Source organism: Acipenser ruthenus, chromosome 24 (assembly GCF_902713425.1).
Source record: "Acipenser ruthenus chromosome 24, fAciRut3.2 maternal haplotype, whole genome shotgun sequence".
Lineage (NCBI taxonomy): Eukaryota > Metazoa > Chordata > Actinopteri > Acipenseriformes > Acipenseridae > Acipenser > Acipenser ruthenus.
In genome coordinates, this window is record NC_081212.1 from 22,242,174 (window position 1) to 22,252,095 (window position 9,922).

The 9,922-nt window shown below is 32.0% G+C and overlaps 1 long non-coding RNA gene across 1 annotated transcript; it reads right to left on the reverse strand.

The window, feature by feature from the left end:
* Window positions 1-1,674: 1,674 nt before the first annotated feature.
* LOC131700656 (uncharacterized) lies at window positions 1,675-9,081 on the reverse strand. Its single transcript, XR_009308464.1, has 2 exons — window positions 8,530-9,081; window positions 1,675-2,384 (listed from the first exon to the last, which is right to left on the reverse strand). It is a non-coding gene; the product is annotated as an uncharacterized LOC131700656 (long non-coding RNA).
* Window positions 9,082-9,922: the final 841 nt, after the last annotated feature.

The window sequence follows — 9,922 nt, forward strand, 5'->3', positions numbered from 1 at the left end:
AAAGGGTCGAATGGATTTTTTTTCTTTTTGTTTAGTTGGTGTTTCAGTATACCTTACCTGTATACAATATCTTATTAAGCAATTCTATTTTATTTAAGAAAATTACATCAACATATCATTGTATAAAACACGATTACCTTCAACATAGTAGCACTGCTCATTAACGCTTGTTCCAGTGTTCCATTTTCCATTATATGATACAGCCTATACAATTTTGCCATTTAAAAATCCTATTTCAAGACAATGTAAGTGTGCAAATATTTGAACTAATTGACAAAGCACATTCGCTGTTTTAATCGTGGTAACACTGACCGTGTGTGTTTAGGTGCATTTACAAGCTATACAGTGAATGCAAAGAGCAGGATTATTTCTTTATAGATTGCACGCATCTCCTCCACTGATGATACAGCGACTGCCTCAAGACTCCTTAAACTACATTTTAATATTAGCTTCCGGGTTCACTCCTTGTGTTAACACATCAAGGGTGGACGGGGGGGGGGGGGGGGGGGGGGGGGGGGGGGGGGGGGGGAGATCACGGTGTCCTATTTAACCAACCACATCATAGTCAGACTGATTCCGTGAAAATGAATAGCAAGCGAGCAGCGGCGACAGACCCGTCAGTGAGTCACAAGGACTGGGCAGCAACGCTCTCAACTTGTAAGGATTTTTTTTTCTTTCAGTTAGGTGTTATAAATGAAACTACAGTGTTTGTATATATGGTTCCACCCCTTACAATGAAAAGAAAGTGCTACATCATTTTATAAAGCATGTATGGTATTTTAAATAATATATTCTATACATCACTGTAAAACTGTGTTGAAATAACCCCATTCAAATACAACTAATATATATATATATATATATATATATATATATATATATATATATATATATATATAATGTGTGTGTGTGTGTGTGTGTGTGTGTGTGTGCAATTTAAAAAGACACACAATTATTGTGGCATGATGAAATAATAGCCTGCATACAAACCTTGTGTGAAATGTGTATGTCAACATAAAACGTTGCTGACCTAATAATAATAATAATAATAATAATAATAATAATAATAATAATGAGTGTACATTATAAACCAAACACCTTAACCATGCGTAGAATTATGTTGTTGCTCTGTTTTTTTAAGTTAACTGACTGCTCTAACTTAGTTTATATGCCGAATAAATAGGACGCCCTGGGCACCAAATGTCACTGTTGCTGTTGTGTTAAGAACTGGTCAGATAAGATACTTTTTACAAAAGGCAGGGCAGATGTGTCTATTGTTCAGCCATTAACAATAACGAACCAAGCCGGCCAAAATATCTCCTCACCCAAACTGAAGCTGCAGGAGGGATGGAATTATGACACAGCACATTATGATATCTGAATGCATTTCAACAGATCTACAGATAATTCTTCAAATTGATTTCTAAACATTATATATATATATATATATATATATATATATATATATATATATATATATATATATATATATATATATATATATATATATATATCCTTTAATTGTATTGTTACATTAAACACACCTGCTCAATATTATTATTATTATTATTATTATTATTATTATTATTATTACTATTATTATTATTATTACATTTGACGTAATTTCAAAATACATGGAAATCTTTATCACGAATAAAAACAACAATGCAATAATATAGTAAAACAAAAAGTGCTTATTATTTTATTGTTTATACAGAGATATAGACATAACATTTCAAAGTACTGGCCATATGAATTGAGGTCACTTTTTAAATCAATCAATGTACCAAGAAGCTTTCATTATTTACCAAATGTATATAGACTGCTTTTGAAGATAAAAAAAAATAAATACAAAACAGCTTTATTATGTAGTCTATACTTACATATTATAATATAATAACAAACTGAAAAACACATGTAATTTCAGCTATGCATCATGAATACAGACGTGGTATCAATGAACATATTTACATTAAAGGCAAGAATGATCAAAATCAAGTTCAAAATTAGGCATTCGTACATTTTGGATTTTAATAAACAAGTCGCACAAACATACATGATTATATGTATTTATATATGGCCTTTTTTATATAGGCCTACATAATAATCCTGTATACTTTTTCTTTTATTTTCTGAAATGGTCACCCACAACCTTTTGTTACACCGTGCATTTGAGTAACTTTTGATGACGTTTGGAACAGTTGTCAGAAGGCGTCCCTTTTCTCCTCCCGCTCGGTGTGACAGCTTGCGGTGGTCAGTGTTTGGACTCTCTCCACTCAGAAAGGGACATGTCAAAGGTGACGCTTCAAGACTCCGAAAGCCAACAGATGCCACTTGAGCAGATTAACTTTTCTGGACTTTGCCCTGGTGAGCTTCTTGGGGACCTGCTCGGTGACAAAAACACATACATCTGTCAGGGTCAAGAAGAAAAGTGGCGTTAAAGACAAGTCATTTTATTGCACTTGTTTTTGGTAATTTATATATATATATATATATATATATATATATATATATATATATATATATATATATATATATATCCAAAACCTGGACATTGTCTATATGTGGCCTGTAGTACAAACTGCACCTGTTCACATTCTCATAGTGGTCGATATTTTTCATTCACACTCGTGTCTCAGTGACTTGCAAAAGGAAGAAAAAAAAGTCATTTTTGTTGGGATTCACTCAAGCGACCCCGATTCGTGTTAAAAGCCCAGTTTGTCTCATATGTTTTGTGCCTCAATTCAATGGCAAATTGTCGTGAGAACGCTTTGGTTCATACTAAAGAAACACCTCAGAAGAAAGAATGCGAAGAAAAGGCGCGTGGCAGTGATTGTGCTCGAAATTAATTGGTATAAATACAGGTTTTTATTAACAACAAGTCAAGCAGAATGAGCGATGAAATGGGCTTGTGAGATTTCCCGCAGCAACCAACAAATGTATATCCGTGTTGTGAACAATTTACAACTTATTCAATGATATAATTATTAATTATCTCAATTAGTTTGAACTCACTTGCAACTTTGCTTACAATTGAAATACAAACCAGCTTTTTATCAATTAATAATACCATAGTGAAAAGAATATTTCCTATAAAGGTAAAATCATGCAGCAATGTGAGTAATTTCCTATGGTTCCAAAAATCTATTTTCTTGTAAATGTAATAAATATTGTTTTAATCTTGTTTTTACAATCAGAAAAATCCTTAATAATAATAATAATAATAATAATAATAATAATAATAATAATAATAATAATAATAATAATAATAATAATAATCAGTGAGTGGAATATTTTCTATTTATTTTGTAATCATTTTATGTTACCACATATTTAACAACCAGTCCGAAATTTGTATTTCAGTCATATATAAATCATGCAACACTTACTACAGTACTTATCATAATAATAACTTTGTCAGAACGACACAATTAATTTGATGAAACAGATGAAATACAGGGTCGGTATATGGTCGCCAAAACAAAGATTGAGATAGCTTTAATCTACTGCAAATAAAGTTACAGAACTCCAACTAAAAAGAAAAAAATAACGTCTAATTTTAAATTCTTAAAAGGGCTATGTGCAAAAAGGCATGGCTGTTGTATTAATTATTTATACGCTGATGCCTCCCTACTTTTCAAAGATATTATTAATTAGGCGCCTCTGGTCTTTTGCGGGGAGCTCCATACCACTTGCAGCTTTAAATATGAATTAAAAGCAAATCCGAGTTGCCATAATGAGAAAATTATTCCATGTCTAGCATGGCAGAGATAAATAACTGTATGGATCAATACTTTGAGACTCTGCTCCAAACGACACAGTTATTGATAGCTTGTATTAATGACGTTAATGGCAGTAAAGGCACAAGGAACATTTCAAATCAAAGCAACTAGAATATTTTTGTTTTATCAAAACGAAGACAGAGTAATCTGTACAATATGCAACACGTTTACATTCATATAAACTATATCAACTATGAATAGGTAGATGTTTTTGTTAGACTGTGATTTTCAAAAGAGCAAAAAACAGGTTTGCATAGGAGACAACATTGTATTGACTGCCATATTCTCTGCCACTGCTCTACAATCAAAAACAAAAATCAATTTTAGTAACATAAAATAGCCTCTACTGTACATACCGGACTCTATTCAAAATACATATATACTAAAACTAAAGACTACACACAATCATATAGAACACATGTAACCACATTTTTTTAATGGTTATACATTAGACGCACAACAAAATATAAATGCTAAAATGAGTGTACAATCTATTGCATGAGATTCCTAAACTGGTTTACAATGCATTGAAAGGGCTCACAAGGCGCTATTTAATGAAACTATTGCTAAAACCTGTGCATTGATATACGATGATAATGATTTATTATTATTATTATTATTATTATTATTATTATTATTATTATTATTATTATTATTATTATTATTATTATTATTTAAGTAGCCTATAGAGATGCCCGTTTATAAACTCAGTAGAAGGGAATATCTGATTTTTTTGAGTGAATACAGATTGGCAGATTATTCACTTAACAGAAATCGAGGTATGGTATTAAGTGTTAATTTCGATCCGAGCTCTGGCAGAACGTGTTTATAGTCTTTTCATCAATAATTGACTTCACTTCAAAATTTTCTTTTCTTCCTTTTTCTTTTCTTTTTAACTTTTATTACATAAGCAGCGTATTTCTAAACTACTCTCAGCTCAACCTGTTCGTTGTATTTGACAAACATACATGTAAACATGAAACGTGGAAATCACAGGCTAATACTACATACCGAATGTAGGCTACTTCAAAACGTTACACAAAGAATACACATACAATATATGTTAAATTTCCTGTGTTGCTTTTCCAGGTGTAGCCTATTTAACCCTTTATGAATTATAAGATTTGAGGCGCGAAACCAAAAATATTATTGTTGATTTGTAACTTAAATAAAGTTTAGAAAGTAGATCTGTTGAATTCTTGAAAAATATGGCAGAGGCTTTAACAGAAACAAGCGAATTTTAGAATATATATATATATATATATATATATATATATATATATATATATATATATGTTTAAGTTTTAGTTTTGCTTTCGTTTAACTTCATCAAATAAAATAAAAAAAAAAAGAAATATATATTTTTTTATTTCTTGCATGATCACAATGAAATCCCAAATCCGGAAAATAACTTTCTATTGCACCATGCCAATGGCGATGTCACAATTAACGCGTTTCAAGACGGATTGAACAACTAATTTAAAAAAAAAGAAAGTAGCAGTGCTTATGATTACTACTAGCCTGCCGGACCCTGCTTCCCACACTACCTAAAAGAAACACAACATGTATTAAGTTAATGAACACACACATGGCCGTACAGGACCCCAGTGAATCTGCTTGAACGGTGTTGATCAAGTCCCACAGTTTATGCTAACGACCTATTAGGGGCCACACAAACATAGTTGAAAATGTATATATTTAAATATATTTATCCTTTACTATAAAGCGATTTAATACTACTGAAGCGTATGTGGACTCTTTTTCAACTGTTGAAATGGAGAAGAGGCACAGTTAAACCAATATTTACTGTAATTAAAATGGAAGTGTTGGAATTAATATAGGCTGGATGAGTATTGACGATACAGGTATGGCACATTTTTATTTGCGACCTTATAAATTCATAAAGCTAAAAATATACACATATTATATTATATAATATATTAGATGGATATTAGATGGTCTATGTATAAAATATTACAAACTTCATTGTTAAAACAAAGAAATAAACAGTGAAACATCGGCAACTAGTACAGTTCTGTATAAAACGTTGGCTTTGTTAACGTAGCTAAGTTCCATCCTGACCCCACCTGGGCTCGTGCCAATCTCCAATAGGCCTACTTATTTTTATTTTTTTTTTGCCGCCTCACTTCCTTTGCTCAGCAATCAGTCTTTATAAAATGTTGATTATTTAGCTAAAAAGTACCATATAAAGTTGATGAATAACAGTATTTTTAATATTGATGGGCCAACGTCTAAGATTTAAGTGGAATATTAGCTCCCAGGATGCTAATTAAACAATTGTCATAAAAAACATAGGCCTAATAGTATATCATAATAAAAAAGGAATAAAGTATATTTTAAATATAATACATACAAACAAACAATTTTAGGAACAAAATGGATGCGTTACATGTTCAATTTCAATAGATAACATGCGCTGTCTAGTTTATCAAAAGGCAGACATTTTGGCAGTGTGCCAGTTTAAAGGTAAACAGAAATATATGTATTTGTTTGCTAAATATTTACCAATATTATTATTAGCAACTGACAATTTTCAAATTTCAAACAGCTCCCTTTCACTTGAAACACACTATTCATATTAGTGTGCCTATGCTATAGTGTATGTATATTTGTTATTTTAAATGTGGAAAGCAATACTAGTTAATTTGTGAAATTGCAAATTCCGGGAATGTAAACAGTGTGAGAACTATACATAAACAGCTCTCCAAATAGATTTTTATGTCTGGCATATTTTTAGTCACGCTAATGAATAAAGAAATACAAAAAGCATATTGTGGATTCTATTTAAATGAAAAAGGATGCAGCGTTTCAAATGGAAATGCTTTCTAAAATCCCTGTAAATCCCAGATCAATAAGCTGCATGTAAATGAAGTCTGTCTGTCAATGAGGTTCTATTTTGTGAACGTTGTTTTGCAATATTTTAAACATTAACATGTAGCCTAGTATTTAAATGTTGAATTTCAATAATGTGGTTTAATACTAAACTATTAATTAATCTAATCTATCTATCTACCTATCTATATTACAATATTTAATAATCCTGAATTATAATGTGTTAATGTCAGTTAATTTAACATAGGCCTAAGTGTAATATATTAACAGTGTGACGTACAACTCTTGAATATATTTGCATAGCCCTAGTACAGTAGACCTGTGTATAGTGATTCCAGTGGAGAATTGGTCTCAACACTCAAAACGCGTGTCCATTTCCAGATCAACAATTGGAACACCTTGCCTATCATTTCCATGTACTGCTTACATGCTAGCAACATGATGTTTTCCTTACACAATATGTTACAGTAGGCTACTGTTTCTATGGTGCAAGCACTGTTCCTGCAATGCACGTCCAAAGAGACGTCACTTCCCTTTTCTTCCACCAAAAAGTTGGAAATATAAGTTAACCGGTCACATGACAGCATATAGAACTAATAATTGAAGCAGGGCACAGTAGCCTGCACCCTATACAACTCCAGATACACTGTAGATCAGCAAAGAGTAACCACAACAGTAAACTGAATATAGCATTTCTATTTCAAAAATCGGAAACTAAAATATTTTATTATAGCCAGACACAGACCACTATAATAGAATTATTTGCTTGAATATAAATATTTACGGTATGCGTTTACAATCAGTAAAGTAAAATTATGCTACATAATTGCTATATACACAAGTTGGGCTATTTCTTTGAGTCATGTAGCAATCTCTATTCCTTTTGAATTAACTTTAGGCTACTGACTTCCAAGGATTGTAGGGAGCTGTAGGCTAAACTAAACTACAGTCGTGAAAAGACAACTACATTTGATCCTAGCTTAGCCCAGACAAATGATCATTAGCAAAATATGACGCTGTACACCTGTATGTTTATGTATTTATGACGATCTATTTCTAAACTATATATTTATTAAAATTGTAATTAATAAAAATGAAGCTATTCACTATAATACAAGCCTATGTTCTTTAGAAACCATACTTCACCTGGAATAAACTGTTTACAATTGTGATTTGTAAATAATAAAACCAAAAATAATGTTTACATTTTATACTGGCTTGTTGCTTAACATACGACAATTTTCTAAACAGATAATCCGCATGCGATAATACTAATATATTTAATCCATTAAATTCAACACAATGCAAATATAAAGATATAGGAACACCTTGTAAAACATATGCCTGCACTGAAATATTGTTAACGTGTAATAATAATAATAATAATAATAATAATAATAATAATAATAATAATAATAATAATAATAATAATAATAATAGCATTTGTCCGGACATGTATTTACATTTCCATAGAGCAATTATGTTGGCTATTTAATTTCTCAAAAACAAAATTAACAAATGTAATTTGCGTCATTATTCTTTAAATGCTATCTTCGTAAATTATTATTATTATTATTATTATTATTATTATTATTATTATTATTATTATTATTATTAATAATCATAATAATAATAATTGCATTTTAGTCGTCACAGCAGTTGCCGATCCGCTCTGGTTTCTCCATGCTCTGACACTGCTGAGAAGATTACTGTATTCTAAGCTTATGACGATACTGCTGACCTCTCCAGAGCTTTAAACCTTGTTTCCAAGTCCACTAAACTCTGCTGGGTGCCAAATGTCACTGCTTCCCTTTAACTCGCCCTTCTGATCACCGTATCCTTTAGCTGGTTTTAAACACCCTTTCTATCTTCATGGTCTGTTAGATATGCTTACCCCAGGATCCGTGGCATATTAGCTAATTTCATGGCATGTTGAGTCTTTTAACATCCAGAGCTGGACGGACTTGCCCCTAATCAAAAATCATCTGCATAATTTCAAATTAAAATGGAATCTTGTCCGTGGTTTTGGCGCAGGTTTGGTAAGTTGTATTAGTCCCTTGCTAGCCTTGTCGCCTTCCCATTCACCGTCTGCGCACCCAGGTCAAGAATCTCAACACCCCTCCGTCCATCCCTGAGTCCGGGGGAAAGATGTTCGCTTTCTCCTCCATTTTCAATAACAGATAGTCAACATCCAGCGAAAAACGCAGGATCCCCTTATCCTCTGGTCGTGGGCAGCGCTTTTTGGCCGATCTATCCTTGCATTTAGGGATGCTGCTTGCATTTGAATTGCTGCCCGGCTTGTTATGGATCTGGAAGGCTATGAAGGGGAATCAGTATGCAAATTGTTTCAGTTACAATCGAAAGGTTCGATCTGGAATAAGCTGCCTAACGGAAGTTGATGTCAGCTATCTCTGCATTAGCCTGTATTTGCCTGCCTTCTTTGAGGCCTTTGCGTGAGCTTTTGTTTCTTAATTGAAGAGGGGAAAAAAATCAAGGTTTTCTATGTGATTACCTTTAAGGGGCATCCCATTTGACTGCAATTACTATGCAGCAGGTGTTAGTGCATTAACACAAAGGCGTTTGTAAATCTATAGATCTTATAGTGATAAAAAGAGATGCTTTTTGCGATATTATTGTGCCATATTCTTTCACAATAATGTAATAACATTATGAGTTCTGAGTTCCAAATAGAACATATACCCAGGATGAAATACAGCTAATGTAAAATCGCATTTTATTTTTTATTTTTTTTCAGACTGGGAAGGTTCAGTAGTGTGGAAACTAAGGTTAAAACACACCACTAAACTACTGGTTTATAAAATAAAAAAGAATATTATATCTGAATGGAATATCACATAAATATCGAGTCTATATATTGTTTTATTGTTATTAGGAAAGTATCCCTTTGCCCTTCCATCAACCAAAAAAGCAGTCTCTCTGTCACTTTGATACAAATGCTGTTAGGATTTAAGATATCAGGCTAACTAGTAGTATACGTTACTCTGTGTTTTCATTGCAAAATGCACACAATCTTGTCATATTTCGTTACTGTATGAATAATAGATCTATAAACATTGATCTGTGGTGTTGTGCCGTTCTCCATTTTTGACACGGAACATCAATGTAATATGTTGTGTTTTATTCTGTACATGTACATGCAATACATATCTAACATGCTTTTTACAGATTTATTTTGATACTGTTAAATAACATTCTATCTGGATGGATGTATACTGTAAAAATAAATGACAACATTGCAAACAAGCAATAAAGGAAAACACCTATAT